Source organism: Triturus cristatus, chromosome 1_1, assembly GCF_964204655.1.
Source record: "Triturus cristatus chromosome 1_1, aTriCri1.1, whole genome shotgun sequence".
Lineage (NCBI taxonomy): Eukaryota > Metazoa > Chordata > Amphibia > Caudata > Salamandridae > Triturus > Triturus cristatus.
Window position 1 is genome coordinate 908685025 of NC_140579.1, and position 19371 is coordinate 908704395.

Consider the following 19371-nt stretch of genomic DNA (forward strand, 5'->3'; position numbering starts at 1 on the left):
TGAAAAGTAATTCTAAGCGTACTTACCAGTAACTTGTATTTCTTTCCACAGGAATCCATTGTGTGGTTTTCACCAGAAAAGTTTCCAAGTGTCCACTTTTTTAAACTTACAAATATTCCTCTAAAATCAGCCAAACTACGAATTCCGATTTACTCACCTGTTATCAGGAGAAAACCCAGTTATGCATCTTTTAGACCAGCACTGACCATGAAAAGTAATTCTAAGTGTACTTACCAGTAACTTGTACTTCCTTTCATAGGAATCCATTGTGTGGTTTTCACCAGAAAAGTTTCTAAGTGTCCGTTTTTGAAACGTACAAATATTCTTCTAAAATCAGCCGAAATACGAATTCCGATTTACTCACCAGTTATCAGGAGAGAACCCAGGGCTGCATCTTTTAGCCCAGCACTGACCCTGAAAAGTAATTCAAATCATACTTACCAGTAACTTGTATTTCCTTCCATCGGAATCATTGTGTGGTTTTCACCAGAAAAGTTTCTGAGTGTCCATTTTTGAAATGTACTAATATTCCTCTAAAATCAGCCGAACACGAATACCGATTTACTTACCTGTTATCAGGAGAGAACCAAATCCTGCATCTTTTAGAGCAGCACTGACCCTGAAAACTAATTCTAAGCGTACTTACCAGTAACTTGTATTTCCTTCCATTGGAATACATTGTGTGGTTTTCACCAGAAAAGTATCCAAGTGTCCATTTTTGAAACGTACAAATATTCCTCTAAAATCAGCCAAACTACGAATTCCGATTTACTCACCTGTTATCAGGAGAAAACCCAGTTATGCATCTTTTAGACCAGCACTGACCATGAAAAGTAATTCTAAGCGTACTTACCAGTAACTTGTACTTCCTTTCATAGGAATCCATTGTGTGGTTTTCACCAGAAAAGTTTCTAAGTGTCCATTTTTGAAACGTACAAATATTCTTCTAAAATCAGCCGAAATACGAATTCCGATTTACTCACCTGTTATCAGGAGAGAACCCAGGGCTGCATCTTTTAGCCCAGCACTGACCCTGAAAAGTAATTCAAATCATACTTACCAGTAACTTGTATTTCCTTCCATCGGAATCATTGTGTGGTTTTCACCAGAAAAGTTTCTGAGTGTCCATTTTTGAAATGTACTAATATTCCTCTAAAATCAGCCGAACACGAATTCCGATTTACTTACCTGTTATCAGGAGAGGACCCAGTGCTGCATCTTTTAGCCCAGCACTGACCCTGAAAAGTAATTCTAACCTTACTTACCAGTAACTTGTATTTCCTTCCATAGGAATCCATTGTGTGGTTTTCACCAGAAAAGTTTCTGTGTCCATTTTTGAAACGTACAAATATTCCTCTAAAATCAGCCGAAATACGAATTCCATTTACTCACCTGTTATCAGAAGAGAACCCAGGGCTGCATCTTTTAGCCCAGCACTGACCCTGAAAAGTAATTCTAAGCATACTTACAAGTAACTTGTATTTCCTTCCATAGGAATCATTGTGTGGTTTTCACCAGAAAAGTTTCTGAGTGTCCATTTTTGAAATGTACAAATATTCCCCTAAAATCAGCCGAACTGCGAATTCTGGTTTACTTACCTGTTATCAGGAGAGGACCCAGTGCTGCAACTTTTAGCCCAGCACTGACCCTGAAAAGTAATTCTAAGCGTACTTACCAGTAACTTGTATTTCTTTCCACAGGAATCCATTGTGTGGTTTTCACCAGAAAAGTATCCAAGTGTCCACTTTTTTAAACTTACAAATATTCCTCTAAAATCAGCCAAACTACGAATTCCGATTTACTCACTTGTTATCAGGAGAAAACCCAGTTATGCATCTTTTAGACCAGCACTGACCATGAAAAGTAATTCTAAGCGTACTTACCAGTAACTTGTACTTCCTTTCATAGGAATCCATTGTGTGGTTTTCACCAGAAAAGTTTCTAAGTGTCCATTTTTGAAACGTACAAATATTCTTCTAAAATCAGCCGAAATACGAATTCCAATTTACTCACCTGTTATCAGGAGAGAACCCAGGGCTGCATCTTTTAGCCCAGCACTGACCCTGAAAAGTAATTCAAATCATACTTACCAGTAACTTGTATTTCCTTCCATCGGAATCATTGTGTGGTTTTCACCAGAAAAGTTTCTGAGTGTCCATTTTTGAAATGTACTAATATTCCTCTAAAATCAGCCGAAAACGAATACCGATTTACTTACCTGTTATCAGGAGAGAACCAAATCCTGCATCTTTTAGAGCAGCACTGACCCTGAAAACTAATTCTAAGCGTACTTACCAGTAACTTGTATTTCCTTCCATAGGAATACATTGTGTGGTTTTCACCAGAAAAGTATCCAGGTGTCCATTTTTGAAACGTACAAATATTCCTCTAAAATCAGCCAAACTACGAATTCCGATTTACTCACCTGTTATCAGGAGAAAACCCAGTTATGCATCTTTTAGACCAGCACTGACCATGAAAAGTAATTCTAAGCGTACTTACCAGTAACTTGTACTTCCTTTCATAGGAATCCATTGTGTGGGTTTCACCAGAAAAGTTTCTAAGTGTCCATTTTTGAAACGTACAAATATTCTTCTAAAATCAGCCGAAATACGAATTCCGATTTACTCACCTGTTATCAGGAGAGAACCCAGGGCTGCATCTTTTAGCCCAGCACTGACCCTGAAAAGTAATTCAAATCATACTTACCAGTAACTTGTATTTCCTTCCATCGGAATCATTGTGTGGTTTTCACCAGAAAAGTTTCTGAGTGTCCATTTTTGAAATGTACTAATATTCCTCTAAAATCAGCCGAACACGAATTCCGATTTACTTACCTGTTATCAGGAGAGGACCCAGTGCTGCATCTTTTAGCTAAGCACTGACCCTGAAAAGTAATTCTAACCTTACTTACCAGTAACTTGTATTTCCTTCCATAGGAATCCATTGTGTGGTTTTCACCAGAAAAGTTTCCAAGTGTCCACTTTTTTAAACTTACAAATATTCCTCTAAAATCAGCCGAACTTTGAATTCCGATTTACTCACCTGTTATCAGGAGAGAACCCAGGGCTGCATCTTTTAGCCCAGCACTGACCCTGAAAAGTAATTCCAATCGTACTTACCAGTAACTTGTATTTCCTTCCATAGGAATCCATTGTGTGGTTTTCACCAGAAAAGTTTCTGAGTGTCCATTTTTGAAATGTACAAATATTCCTCTAAAATCAGCCAAAATGCGAATTCCGATTTACTCACCTGTTATCAGGAGAGAACCCAGTGCTTCATCTTTTAGAGCAGCACTGACCATGAAAAGTAATTCTAAGCATACTTACCAGTAACTTGTATTTCTATCCATAGGAATCCATTGTGTGGTTTTCACCAGAAGAGTTTCCAAGTGTCCATTTTTGGAACGTACAAATATTCCTCAAAAATCAGTTAAACTACGAATTCCGATGTACTCACCTGTTATCAGGATAGAACCCAGTGCTGTATCATTTAGAGCAGCACCGACCCTGAAAAGTAATTGTAAGCGTACTTACCAGTAACTAGTATTTCCTTCCAAAGGAATCCATTGTGTGGTTTTCACCAGAAAAGTATCCAAGTGTCCATTTTTGAAACATACAAATATTCCTCTAAAATCAGCCAAAATGCGAATTCCGATTTACTCACCTGTTATCAGGAGAGAACCAAGAGTTGCATCTTTTAGCCCAGCACTGACCCTGAAAAGTAGTTCTATGCGTACTTACCAGTAACTTGTACTTCCTTCCATAGAAATCCATTGTGTGGTTTTCACCAGAAAAGTTTCTAAGTGTCCATTTTTGAAACGTACAAATATTCCTCTAAAATCAGCCGAAATACGAATTCTGATTTACTCACCTGTTATCGGCAGAGAACCCAGGGCTGCATCTTTTAGCCCAGCACTGACCCTGAAAAGTAATTCTAAGCATACTTACCAGTAACTTGTATTTCCTTCCATAGGAATCCATTGTGTGGTTTTCACCAGAAAAGTTTCCAAGTGTCCATTTTTGAAATGTACAAATTTTCTTCTAAAATCAGTCGAATTCCGAATTCCTATTTACTCACCTGTTATCAGGAGAGAAACCAGGGCTGCATCTTTAAGCCCTGCACTACCCTGAAATGTAATTCCAATCGTACTTACCAGTAACTTGTATTTCCTTCCATAGGAATCCATTGTGTGGTTTTCACCAGAAAAGTTTCTGAGTGTCCATTTTTGAAACTTACAAATATTCCTCTAAAATCAGCCAAAATGCGAATTCCGATTTACTCACCTGTTATCAGGAGAGAACCCAGTGCTGCATCTTTTAGAGCAGCACTGACCCTGAAAAGTAATTGTAAGCGTACTTACCAGTAACTTGTATTTCCTTCCATTGTGTGGTTATCACCAGAAAAGTTTCCAAGTGTCCATTTTTGAAATGTACAAATATTCTTCTAAAATCAGTCGAATTCCGAATTTCGATTTACTCACCTGTTATCAGGAGAGAAACCAGGGCTGCATCTTTAAGCCCTGCAATGACCCTGAAAAGTAATTCAAATCGTACTTACCAGTAACTTGTATTTCCTTCCATAGGAATCATTGTGTCGTTTTCACCGGAAAAGTTTCTGAGTGTCCATTTTTGAAATGTACAAATATTCCTCTAAAATCAGCCGAACTACGAATTCCGATTTACTTACCTGTTATCAGGAGAGGACCCAGTGCTGCATCTTTTAGCCCAGCACTGACCCTGAAAAGTAATTCTAACCTTACTTACCAGTAACTTGTATTTCCTTCCATAGGAATCCATTGTGTGGTTTTCACCAGAAAAGTTCCAAGTGTCCATTTTTGAAATGTACAAATTTTCCTCTAAAATCAGTCGAATTCCGAATTCCGATTTACTCACCTGTTATCAGGAGAGAAACCAGGGCTGCATCTTTAAGCCCTGCACTACCCTGAAATGTAATTCCAATCATACTTACCAGTAACTTGTATTTCCTTCCATAGGAATCATTGTGTCGTTTTCACCAGAAAAGTTTCTGAGTGTCCATTTTTGAACTGTACAAATATTCCTCTAAAATCAGCCGAACTACGAATTCCGATTTACTTACCTGTTATCAGGAGAGGACCCAGTGCTGCATCTTTTAGCCCAGCACTGACCCTGAAAACTAATTCTAAGCGTACTTACCAGTAACTTGTATTTCTTTCCATAGGAAACCATTGTGTGGTTTTCACCAGTAAAGTTTCTAAGTGTCCATTTTTGAAATGTACAAATATTCCTCTAAAATCAGCCGAACTACGAAATCCGATTTACTCACCGGTTATCAGGAGAGAACCAAGTCCTGCATTTTTTAGAGCAGCACTGACCCTGAAAACTAATTCTAAGCGTACTTACCAGTAACTTGTATTTCCTTCCATAAGAATACATTGTGTGGTTTTCACCAGAAAAGTATCCAAGTGTCCATTTTTGAAACGTACAAATATTCCTCTAAAATCAGCCAAACTACTAATTCCGATTTACTCACCTGTTATCAGGAGAAAACCCAGTGCTGCATCTTTTAGACCAGCACTGATCATGAAAAGTAATTCTAAGCGTACTTACCAGTAACTTGTACTTCCTTTCATAGGAATCCATTGTGTTTGGTTTTCACCAGAAAAGTTTCTAAGTGTCCGTTTTTGAAACGTACAAATATTCCTCTAAAATCAGCCGAAATACGAATTCCGATTAACTCACCTGTTATCAGGAGAGAACCCAGGGCTGCATCTTTTAGCCCAGCACTGACCCTGAAAAGTAATTCTAAGCGTACTTACCAGTAACTTGTATTTCCTTCCATAGGAATCCATTGTGTTGTTTTCACCAGAAAAGTATCCAAGTGTCCATTTTTGAAACATACAAATATTCCTCTAAAATCAGCCAAAATGTGAATTCCGATTTACTCACCTGTTATCAGGAGAGGACCCAGTGCTGCAACTTTTAGCCCAGCACTGACCCTGAAAAGTAATTTTAAGCGTACTTACCAGTAACTTGTATTTCCTTCCATAGGAATCCATTGTGTGGTTTTCACCAGAAAAGTTTCTCAGTGTCCATTTTTGAAACGTACAAATATTCCTCTAAAATCAGCCAAACTACGAATTCCAATTTACTCACCTGTTATCAGGAGAGAACCCAGTGCTGCATCTTATAGAGCAGCACTGATCCTGTAAAGTAATTCTAAGCATACTTACCAGTAACTTGTATTTCCTTCCATAGTAACCCACTGTGTGGTTTTCACCAGAAAAGTTTCCAAGTGTCCATTTTTGAAATGTACAAATATTCCTCTAAAATCAGCCGAACTACGAATTCCGATTTACTTACCTGTTATCAGGAGAGGACCCAGTGCTGCATCTTTTAGCCCAGCACTGACCCTGAAAAGTAATTCTAACCGTACTTACCAGTAACTTGTATTTCTTTCCATAGGAATCCATTGTGTGGTTTTCACCAGTAAAGTTTCTAAGTGTCCATTTTTGAAACGTACAAATCTTCCTCTAAAATCAGCCGAACTACGAAATCCGATTTACTCACCTGTTATCAGGAGAGAACCAAGTCCTGCATCTTTTAGAGCAGCACTGACCCTGAAAACTAATTCTAAGCGTACTTACCAGTAACTTGTATTTCCGTCCATAGGAATACATTGTGTGGTTTTCACCAGAAAAGTATCCAAGTGTCCATTTTTGAAACGTACAAATATTCCTCTAAAATCAGCCAAACTACGAATTCCGATTTACTCTCCTGTTATCAGGAGAAAACCCAGTGCTGCATCTTTTAGACCAGCACTGACCATGAAAAGTAATTCTAAGCGTACTTACCAGTAACTTGTATTTCCTTCCATAGGAATCCATTGTGTGGTTTTCACCAGAAAAGTTTCCAAGTGTCCATTTTTGAAATGTTCAAATTTTCCTCTAAAATCAGTCGAATACCGAATTCCGATTTACTCACCTGTTATCAGGAGAGAAACCAGGGCTGCATCTTTAAGCCCTGCACTACCCTGAAATGTAATTCCAATCATACTTACCAGTAACTTGTATTTCCTTCCATAGGAATCATTGTGTCGTTTTCACCAGAAAAGTTTCTGAGTGTCCATTTTTGAACTGTACAAATATTCCTCTAAAATCAGCCGAACTACGAATTCCGATTTACTTACCTGTTATCAGGAGAGGACCCAGTGCTGCATCTTTTAGCCCAGCACTGACCCTGAAAATTAATTCTAAGCGTACTTACCAGTAACTTGTATTTCTTTCCATAGGAAACCATTGTGTGGTTTTTACCAGTAAAGTTTCTAAGTGTCCATTTTTGAAACGTACAAATATTCCTCTAAAATCAGCTGAACTACGAAATCCGATTTACTCACCGGTTATCAGGAGAGAACCAAGTCCTGCATTTTTTAGAGCAGCACTGACCCTGAAAACTAATTCTAAGCGTACTTACCAGTAACTTGTATTTCCTTCCATAGGAATACATTGTGTGGTTTTCACCAGAAAAGTATCCAAGTGTCCATTTTTGAAACGTACAAATATTCCTCTAAAATCAGCCAAACTACTAATTCCGATTTACTCACCTGTTATCAGGAGAAAACCCAGTGCTGCATCTTTTAGACCAGCACTGATCATGAAAAGTAATTCTAAGCGTACTTACCAGTAACTTGTACTTCCTTTCATAGGAATCCATTGTGTTTGGTTTTCACCAGAAAAGTTTCTAAGTGTCCATTTTTGAAACGTACAAATATTCCTCTAAAATCAGCCGAAATACGAATTCCGATTTACTCACCTGTTATCAGGAGAGAACCCAGGGCTGCATCTTTTAGCCCAGCACTGACCCTGAAAAGTAATTTTAAGCGTACTTACCAGTAACTTGTATTTCCTTCCATAGGAATCCATTGTGTGGTTTTCACCAGAAAAGTTTCTCAGTGTCCATTTTTGAAACGTACAAATATTCCTCTAAAATCAGCCAAACTACGAATTCCAATTTACTCACCTGTTATCAGGAGAGAACCCAGTGCTGCATCTTTTAGAGCAGCACTGATCCTGTAAAGTAATTCTAAGCATACTTACAAGTAACTTGTATTTCCTTCCATAGTAACCCACTGTGTGGTTTTCACCAGAAAAGTTTCCAAGTATCCATTTTTGAAATGTACAAATATTCCTCTAAAATCAGCCGAACTACGAATTCCGATTTACTTACCTGTTATCAGGAGAGGACCCAGTGCTGCATCCTTTAGCCCAGCACTGACCCTGAAAAGTAATTCTAAGCGTACTTACAAGTAACTTGTATTTCCTTCCATAGTAACCCACTGTGTGGTTTTCACCAGAAAAGTTTCCAAGTGTCCATTTTTGAAATGTACAAATATTCCTCTAAAATCAGCCGAACTACGAATTCTGATTTACTTACCTGTTATCAGGAGAGGACCCAGTGCTGCATCTTTTAGCCCAGCACTGACCCTGAAAAGTAATTCTAAGCGTACTTACCAGTAACTTGTATTTCTTTCCATAGGAATCCATTGTGTGGTTTTCACCAGTAAAGTTTCTAAGTGTCCATTTTTGAAACGTACAAATCTTCCTCTAAAATCAGCCGAACTACGAAATCCGATTTACTCACCTGTTATCAGGAGAAAACCCAGTGCTGCATCTTTTAGACCAGCACTGACCATGAAAAGTAATTCTAAGCGTACTTACCAGTAACTTGTACTTCCTTTCATAGGAATCCATTGTGTGGTTTTCACCAGAAAAGTTTCTAAGTGTCCATTTTTGAAATGTACAAATATTCCTCTAAAATCAGCCGAACTGCGAATTCCGATTTACTTACCTGTTATCAGGAGAGGACACAGTGCTGCAACTTTTAGCCCAGCACTGACCCTGAAAAGTAATTCTAAGCGTTCTTACCAGTAACTTGTATTTATTTCCATAGGAATCCATTGTGTGGTTTTCACCAGTAAAGTTTCTAAGTGTCCATTTTTTAAACGTACAAATCTTCCTCTAAAATCAGCCGAACTACAAAATCCGATTTACTCACCTGTTATCAGGAGAGAACCAAATCCTGCATCTTTTAGAGCAGCATTGACCCTGAAAACTAATTCTAAGTGTACTTACCAGTAACTTGTATTTCCTTCCATAGGAATACATTGTTTGGTTTTCACCAGAAAAGTATCCAAGTGTCCATTTTTGAACTGTACAAATATTCCTCTAAAATCAGCCGAACTACGAATTCCGATTTACTTACCTGTTATCAGGAGAGGACCCAGTGCTGCATCTTTTAGCCCAGCACTGACCCTGAAAATTAATTCTAAGCGTACTTACCAGTAACTTGTATTTCTTTCCATAGGAAACCATTGTGTGGTTTTCACCAGTAAAGTTTCTAAGTGTCCATTTTTGAAACGTACAAATATTCCTCTAAAATCAGCTGAACTACGAAATCCGATTTACTCACCGGTTATCAGGAGAGAACCAAGTCCTGCATTTTTTAGAGCAGCACTGACCCTGAAAACTAATTCTAAGCGTACTTACCAGTAACTTGTATTTCCTTCCATAGGAATACATTGTGTGGTTTTCACCAGAAAAGTATCCAAGTGTCCATTTTTGAAACGTACAAATATTCCTCTAAAATCAGCCAAACTACTAATTCCGACTAACTCACCTGTTATCAGGAGAAAACCCAGTGCTGCATCTTTTAGACCAGCACTGATCATGAAAAGTAATTCTAAGCGTACTTACCAGTAACTTGTACTTCCTTTCATAGGAATCCATTGTGTTTGGTTTTCACCAGAAAAGTTTCTAAGTGTCCATTTTTGAAACGTACAAATATTCCTCTAAAATCAGCCGAAATACGAATTCCGATTTACTCACCTGTTATCAGGAGAGAACCCAGGGCTGCATCTTTTAGCCCAGCACTGACCCTGAAAAGTAATTTTAAGCGTACTTACCAGTAACTTGTATTTCCTTCCATAGGAATCCATTGTGTGGTTTTCACCAGAAAAGTTTCTCAGTGTCCATTTTTGAAACGTACAAATATTCCTCTAAAATCAGCCAAACTACGAATTCCAATTTACTCACCTGTTATCAGGAGAGAACCCAGTGCTGCATCTTTTAGAGCAGCACTGATCCTGTAAAGTAATTCTAAGCATACTTACAAGTAACTTGTATTTCCTTCCATAGTAACCCACTGTGTGGTTTTCACCAGAAAAGTTTCCAAGTATCCATTTTTGAAATGTACAAATATTCCTCTAAAATCAGCCAAACTACGAATTCCGATTTACTTACCTGTTATCAGGAGAGGACCCAGTGCTGCATCTTTTAGCCCAGCACTGACCCTGAAAAGTAATTCTAAGCGTACTTACAAGTAACTTGTATTTCCTTCCATAGTAACCCACTGTGTGGTTTTCACCAGAAAAGTTTCCAAGTGTCCATTTTTGAAATGTACAAATATTCCTCTAAAATCAGCCGAACTACGAATTCTGATTTACTTACCTGTTATCAGGAGAGGACCCAGTGCTGCATCTTTTAGCCCAGCACTGACCCTGAAAAGTAATTCTAAGCGTACTTACCAGTAACTTGTATTTCTTTCCATAGGAATCCATTGTGTGGTTTTCACCAGTAAAGTTTCTAAGTGTCCATTTTTGAAACGTACAAATCTTCCTCTAAAATCAGCCGAACTACGAAATCTGATTTACTCACCTGTTATCAGGAGAAAACCCAGTGCTGCATCTTTTAGACCAGCACTGACCATGAAAAGTAATTCTAAGCGTACTTACCAGTAACTTGTACTTCCTTTCATAGGAATCCATTGTGTGGTTTTCACCAGAAAAGTTTCTAAGTGTCCATTTTTGAAATGTACAAATATTCCTCTAAAATCAGCCGAACTGCGAATTCCGATTTACTTACCTGTTATCAGGAGAGGACCCAGTGCTGCAACTTTTAGCCCAGCACTGACCCTGAAAAGTAATTCTAAGCGTTCTTACCAGTAACTTGTATTTATTTCCATAGGAATCCATTGTGTGGTTTTCAACAGTAAAGTTTCTAAGTGTCCATTTTTTAAACGTACAAATCTTCCTCTAAAATCAGCCGAACTACAAAATCCGATTTACTCACCTGTTATCAGGAAAGAACCAAATCCTGCATCTTTTAGAGCAGCATTGACCCTGAAAACTAATTCTAAGTGTACTTACCAGTAACTTGTATTTCCTTCCATAGGAATACATTGTTTGGTTTTCACCAGAAAAGTATCCAAGTGTCCATTTTTGAACTGTACAAATATTCCTCTAAAATCAGCCGAACTACGAATTCCGATTTACTTACCTGTTATCAGGAGAGGACCCAGTGCTGCATCTTTTAGCCCAGCACTGACCCTGAAAATTAATTCTAAGCGTACTTACCAGTAACTTGTATTTCTTTCCATAGGAAACCATTGTGTGGTTTTCACCAGTAAAGTTTCTAAGTGTCCATTTTTGAAAAGTACAAATATTCCTCTAAAATCAGCCGAACTACGAAATCCGATTTACTCACCGGTTATCAGGAGAGAACCAAGTCCTGCATTTTTTAGAGCAGCACTGACCCTGAAAACTAATTCTAAGCGTACTTACCAGTAACTTGTACTTCCTTTCATAGGAATCCATTGTGTTTGGTTTTCACCAGAAAAGTTTCTAAGTGTCCATTTTTGAAACGTACAAATATTCCTCTAAAATCAGCCGAAATACGAATTCCGATTTACTCATCTGTTATCAGGAGAGAACCCAGGGCTGCATCTTTTAGCCCAGCACTGACCCTGAAAAGTAATTTTAAGCGTACTTACCAGTAACTTGTATTTCCTTCCATAGGAATCCATTGTGTTGTTTTCACCAGAAAAGTTTCTAAGTGTCCATTTTTGAAACGTACAAATATTCCTCTAAAATCAGCCAAACTACGAATTCCAATTTACTCACCTGTTATCAGGAGAGAACCCAGTGCTGCATCTTTTAGAGCAGCACTGATCCTGTAAAGTAATTCTAAGCATACTTACCAGTAACTTGTATTTCCTTCCATAGTAACCCACTGTGTGGTTTTCACCAGAAAAGTTTCCAAGTGTCCATTTTTGAAATGTACAAATATTCCTCTAAAATCAGCCGAACTACGAATTCCGATTTACTTACCTGTTATCAGGAGAGGACCCAGTGGTGCATCTTTTAGCCCAGCACTGACCCTGAAAAGTAATTCGAAGCGTACTTACCAGTAACTTGTATTTCCTTCCATAGGAATCCATTGTGTGGTTTTCACCAGTAAAGTTTCTAAGTGTCCATTTTTAAAACGTACAAATCTTCCTCTAAAATCAGCCGAACTACGAATTCCAATTTACTCACCTGTTATCAGGAGAGAACCCAGTGCTGCATCTTTTAGAGCAGCACTGATTCTGTAAAGTAATTCTAAGCATACTTACCAGTAACTTGTATTTCCTTCCATAGTAACCCACTATGTGGTTTTCACCAGAAAAGTTTCCAAGTGTCCATTTTTGAAATGTACAAATATTCCTCTAAAATCAGCCGAACTACGAATTCTGATTTACTTACCTGTTATCAGGAGAAAACCAAGTGCTGCATCTTTTAGACCAGCACTGACCATGAAAAGTAATTCTAAGCGTACTTACCAGTAACTTGTACTTCCTTTCATAGGAATCCATTGTGTGGTTTTCACCAGAAAAGTTTCTAAGTGTCCATTTTTGAAACGTACAAATATTCCTCTAAAATCAGCCGAAATACGAATTCCATTTACTCACCTGTTATCAGAAGAGAACCCAGGGCTGCATCTTTTAGCCCAGCACTGACCCTGAAAAGTAATTCTAAGCATACTTACAAGTAACTTGTATTTCCTTCCATAGGAATCATTGTGTGGTTTTCACCAGAAAAGTTTCTGAGTGTCCATTTTTGAAATGTACAAATATTCCCCTAAAATCAGCCGAACTGCGAATTCTGGTTTACTTACCTGTTATCAGGAGAGGACCCAGTGCTGCAACTTTTAGCCCAGCACTGACCCTGAAAAGTAATTCTAAGCGTACTTACCAGTAACTTGTATTTCTTTCCACAGGAATCCATTGTGTGGTTTTCACCAGAAAAGTTTCCAAGTGTCCACTTTTTTAAACTTACAAATATTCCTCTAAAATCAGCCAAACTACGAATTCCGATTTACTCACCTGTTATCAGGAGAAAACCCAGTTATGCATCTTTTAGACCAGCACTGACCATGAAAAGTAATTCTAAGTGTACTTACCAGTAACTTGTACTTCCTTTCATAGGAATCCATTGTGTGGTTTTCACCAGAAAAGTTTCTAAGTGTCCATTTTTGAAACGTACAAATATTCTTCTAAAATCAGCCGAAATACGAATTCCGATTTACTCACCAGTTATCAGGAGAGAACCCAGGGCTGCATCTTTTAGCCCAGCACTGACCCTGAAAAGTAATTCAAATCATACTTACCAGTAACTTGTATTTCCTTCCATCGGAATCATTGTGTGGTTTTCACCAGAAAAGTTTCTGAGTGTCCATTTTTGAAATGTACTAATATTCCTCTAAAATCAGCCGAACACGAATACTGATTTACTTACCTGTTATCAGGAGAGAACCAAATCCTGCATCTTTTAGAGCAGCACTGACCCTGAAAAGTAATTGTAAGCGTACTTACCAGTAACTTGTATTTCCTTCCATAGGAATACATTGTGTGGTTTTCACCAGAAAAGTATCCAAGTGTCCATTTTTGAAACGTACAAATATTCCTCTAAAATCAGCCAAACTACGAATTCTGATTTACTCACCTGTTATCAGGAGAAAACCCAGTTATGCATCTTTTAGACCAGCACTGACCATGAAAAGTAATTCTAAGCGTACTTACCAGTAACTTGTACTTCCTTTCATAGGAATCCATTGTGTGGTTTTCACCAGAAAAGTTTCTAAGTGTCCATTTTTGAAACGTACAAATATTCTTCTAAAATCAGCCGAAATACGAATTCCGATTTACTCACCTGTTATCAGGAGAGAACCCAGGGCTGCATCTTTTAGCTCAGCACTGACCCTGAAAAGTAATTCAAATCATACTTACCAGTAACTTGTATTTCCTTCCATCGGAATCATTGTGTGGTTTTCACCAGAAAAGTTTCTGAGTGTCCATTTTTGAAATGTACTAATATTCCTCTAAAATCAGCCGAACACGAATTCCGATTTACTTACCTGTTATCAGGAGAGGACCCAGTGCTGCATCTTTTAGCCCAGCACTGACCCTGAAAAGTAATTCTAACCTTACTTACCAGTAACTTGTATTTCCTTCCATAGGAATCCATTGTGTGGTTTTCACCAGAAAAGTTTCTAAGTGTCCATTTTTGAAACGTACAAATATTCCTCTAAAATCAGCCGAAATACGAATTCCATTTACTCACCTGTTATCAGAAGAGAACCCAGGGCTGCATCTTTTAGCCCAGCACTGACCCTGAAAAGTAATTCTAAGCATACTTACAAGTAACTTGTATTTCCTTCCATAGGAATCATTGTGTGGTTTTCACCAGAAAAGTTTCTGAGTGTCCATTTTTGAAATGTACAAATATTCCCCTAAAATCAGCCGAACTGCGAATTCTGGTTTACTTACCTGTTATCAGGAGAGGAGCCAGTGCTGCAACTTTTAGCCCAGCACTGACCCTGAAAAGTAATTCTAAGCGTACTTACCAGTAACTTGTATTTCTTTCCACAGGAATCCATTGTGTGGTTTTCACCAGAAAAGTATCCAAGTGTCCACTTTTTTAAACTTACAAATATTCCTCTAAAATCAGCCAAACTACGAATTCCGATTTACTCACCTGTTATCAGGAGAAAACCCAGTTATGCATCTTTTAGACCAGCACTGACCATGAAAAGTAATTCTAAGCGTACTTACCAGTAACTTGTACTTCCTTTCATAGGAATCCATTGTGTGGTTTTCACCAGAAAAGTTTCTAAGTGTCCATTTTTGAAACGTACAAATATTCTTCTAAAATCAGCCGAAATACGAATTCCGATTTACTCACCTGTTATCAGGAGAGAACCCAGGGCTGCATCTTTTAGCCCAGCACTGACCCTGAAAAGTAATTCAAATCATACTTACCAGTAACTTGTATTTCCTTCCATCGGAATCATTGTGTGGTTTTCACCAGAAAAGTTTCTGAGTGTCCATTTTTGAAATGTACTAATATTCCTCTAAAATCAGCCGAAAACGAATACCGATTTACTTACCTGTTATCAGGAGAGAACCAAATCCTGCATCTTTTAGAGCAGCACTGACCCTGAAAACTAATTCTAAGCGTACTTACCAGTAACTTGTATTTCCTTCCATAGGAATACATTGTGTGGTTTTCACCAGAAAAGTATCCAAGTGTCCATTTTTGAAACGTACAAATATTCCTCTAAAATCAGCCAAACTACGAATTCCGATTTACTCACCTGTTATCAGGAGAAAACCCAGTTATGCATCTTTTAGACCAGCACTGACCATGAAAAGTAATTCTAAGCGTACTTACCAGTAACTTGTACTTCCTTTCATAGGAATCCATTGTGTGGGTTTCACCAGAAAAGTTTCTAAGTGTCCATTTTTGAAACGTACAAATATTCTTCTAAAATCAGCCGAAATACGAATTCCGATTTACTCACCTGTTATCAGGAGAGAACCCAGGGCTGCATCCTTTAGCCCAGCACTGACCCTGAAAAGTAATTCAAATCATACTTACCAGTAACTTGTATTTCCTTCCATCGGAATCATTGTGTGGTTTTCACCAGAAAAGTTTCTGAGTGTCCATTTTTGAAATGTACTAATATTCCTCTAAAATCAGCCGAACACGAATTCCAATTTACTTACCTGTTATCAGGAGAGGACCCAGTGCTGCATCTTTTAGCCCAGCACTGACCCTGAAAAGTAATTCTAACCTTACTTACCAGTAACTTGTATTTCCTTCCATAGGAATCCATTGTGTGGTTTTCACCAGAAAAGTTTCCAAGTGTCCACTTTTTTAAACTTACAAATATTCCTCTAAAATCAGCCGAACTTTGAATTCCGATTTACTCACCTGTTATCAGGAGAGAACCCAGGGCTGCATCTTTTAGCCCAGCACTGACCCTGAAAAGTAATTCCAATCGTACTTACCAGTAACTTGTATTTCCTTCCATAGGAATCCATTGTGTGGTTTTCACCAGAAAAGTTTCTGAGTGTCCATTTTTGAAATGTACAAATATTCCTCTAAAATCAGCCAAAATGCGAATTCCGATTTACTCACCTGTTATCAGGAGAGAACCCAGTGCTTCATCTTTTAGAGCAGCACTGACCATGAAAAGTAATTCTAAGCATACTTACCAGTAACTTGTATTTCCATCCATAGGAATCCATTGTGTGGTTTTCACCAGAAGAGTTTCCAAGTGTCCATTTTTGGAACGTACAAATATTCTTCAAAAATCAGTTAAACTACGAATTCCGATGTACTCACCTGTTATCAGGATAGAACCCAGTGCTGTATCTTTTAGAGCAGCACCGACCCTGAAAAGTAATTGTAAGCGTACTTACCAGTAACTAGTATTTCCTTCCAAAGGAATCCATTGTGTGGTTTTCACCAGAAAAGTATCCAAGTGTCCATTTTTGAAACATACAAATATTCCTCTAAAATCAGCCAAAATGCGAATTCCGATTTACTCACCTGTTATCAGGAGAGAACCAAGAGTTGCATCTTTTAGCCCAGCACTGACCCTGAAAAGTAGTTCTATGCGTACTTACCAGTAACTTGTACTTCCTTCCATAGAAATCCATTGTGTGGTTTTCACCAGAAAAGTTTCTAAGTGTCCATTTTTGAAACGTACAAATATTCCTCTAAAATCAGCCGAAATACGAATTCTGATTTACTCACCTGTTATCGGCAGAGAACCCAGGGCTGCATCTTTTAGCCCAGCACTGACCCTGAAAAGTAATTCTAAGCATACTTACCAGTAACTTGTATTTCCTTCCATAGGAATCCATTGTGTGGTTTTCACCAGAAAAGTTTCCAAGTGTCCATTTTTGAAATGTACAAATTTTCTTCTAAAATCAGTCGAATTCCGAATTCCTATTTACTCACCTGTTATCAGGAGAGAAACCAGGGCTGCATCTTTAAGCCCTGCACTACCCTGAAATGTAATTCCAATCGTACTTACCAGTAACTTGTATTTCCTTCCATAGGAATCCATTGTGTGGTTTTCACCAGAAAAGTTTCTGAGTGTCCATTTTTGAAACTTACAAATATTCCTCTAAAATCAGCCAAAATGCGAATTCCGATTTACTCACCTGTTATCAGGAGAGAACCCAGTGCTGCATCTTTTAGAGCAGCACTGACCCTGAAAAGTAATTGTAAGCGTACTTACCAGTAACTTGTATTTCCTTCCATAGGAATCCATTGTGTGGTTATCACCTGAAAAGTTTCCAAGTGTCCATTTTTGAAATGTACAAATATTCTTCTAAAATCAGTCGAATTCCGAATTCCGATTTACTCACCTGTTATCAGGAGAGAAACCAGGGCTGCATCTTTAAGCCCTGCAATGACCCTGAAAAGTAATTCAAATCGTACTTACCAGTAACTTGTATTTCCTTCCATAGGAATCATTGTGTCGTTTTCACCGGAAAAGTTTCTGAGTGTCCATTTTTGAAATGTACAAATATTCCTCTAAAATCAGCCGAACTACGAATTCCGATTTACTTACCTGTTATCAGGAGAGGACCCAGTGCTGCATCTTTTAGCCCAGCACTGACCCTGAAAAGTAATTCTAACCTTACTTACCAGTAACTTGTATTTCCTTCCATAGGAATCCATTGTGTGGTTTTCACCAGAAAAGTTTCTAAGTGTCCATTTTTGAAAAGTACAAATATTCCTCTAAAATCAGCCAAAATACGAATTCCATTTACTCACCTGTTATCAGAAGAGAACCCAGGGCTGCATCTTTTAGCCCAGCACTGACCCTGAAAAGTAATTCTAAGCGTACTTACCAGTAACTTGTATTTCTTTACACAGGAATCCATTGTGTGGTTTTCACCAGAAAAGTTTCCAAGTGTCCACTTTTTTAAACTTACAAATATTCCTCTAAAGTCAGCCAAACTACGAATTCCGATTTACTCACCTGTTATCAGGAGAAAACCCAGTTATGCATCTTTTAGACCAGCACTGACCATGAAAAGTAATTCTAAGCGTACTTACCAGTAACTTGTACTTCCTTTCATAGGAATCCATTGTGTGGTTTTCACCAGAAAAGTTTCTAAGTGTCCATTTTTGAAACGTACAAATATTCTTCTAAAATCAGCCGAAATACGAATTCCGATTTACTCACCTGTTATCAGGAGAGAACCCAGGGCTGCATCTTTTAGCCCAGCACTGACCCTGAAAAGTAATTCAAATCATACTTACCAGTAACTTGTATTTCCTTCCATCGGAATCATTGTGTGGTTTTCACCAGAAAAGTTTCTGAGTGTCCATTTTTGAAATGTACTAATATTCCTCTAAAATCAGCCGAACACGAATACCGATTTACTTACCTGTTATCAGGAGAGAACCAAATCCTGCATCTTTTAGAGCAGCACTGACCCTGAAAACTAATTCTAAGCGTACTTACCAGTAACTTGTATTTCCTTCCATAGGAATACATTGTGTGGTTTTCACCAGAAAAGTATCCAAGTGTCCATTTTTGAAATGTACAAATATTCCTCTAAAATCAGCCGAACTACGAATTCCGATTTACTTACCTGTTATCAGGAGAGGACCCAGTGCTGCATCTTTTAGCCCAGCACTGACCCTGAAAAGTAATTCTAAGCGTACTTACCAGTATCTTGTATTTCTTTCCATAGGAAACCATTGTGTGGTTTTCACCAGTAAAGTTTCTAAGTGTCCATTTTTGAAACGTACAACTATTCCTCTAAAATCAGCCGAACTACGAAATCCGATTTACTCACCTGTTATCAGGAGAGAACCCAGTGCTGCATCCTTTAGAGCAGCACTGACCCTGAAAAGTAATTCTAAGCGTACTTACCAGTAACTTGTATTTCCTTCCATAGGAATCCATTGTGTGGTTTTCATCAGAAAAGTATCCAAGTGTCCATTTTTGAAACGTACAAATATTCCTCTAAAATCAGCCGAACTACGAATTCCGATTTACTCACCTGTTATCAGGAGAGAACCAAGTCCTGCATCTTTTAGAGCAGCACTGACCCTGAAAAGTAATTCTAAGCGTACTTACCAGTAACTTGTACTTCCTTCCATAGAAATCCATTGTGTGGTTTTCACCAGTAAAGTTTCTAAGTGTCCATTTTTGAAACGTACAAATATTCCTCTAAAATCAGCCGAAATACGAATTCTGATTTA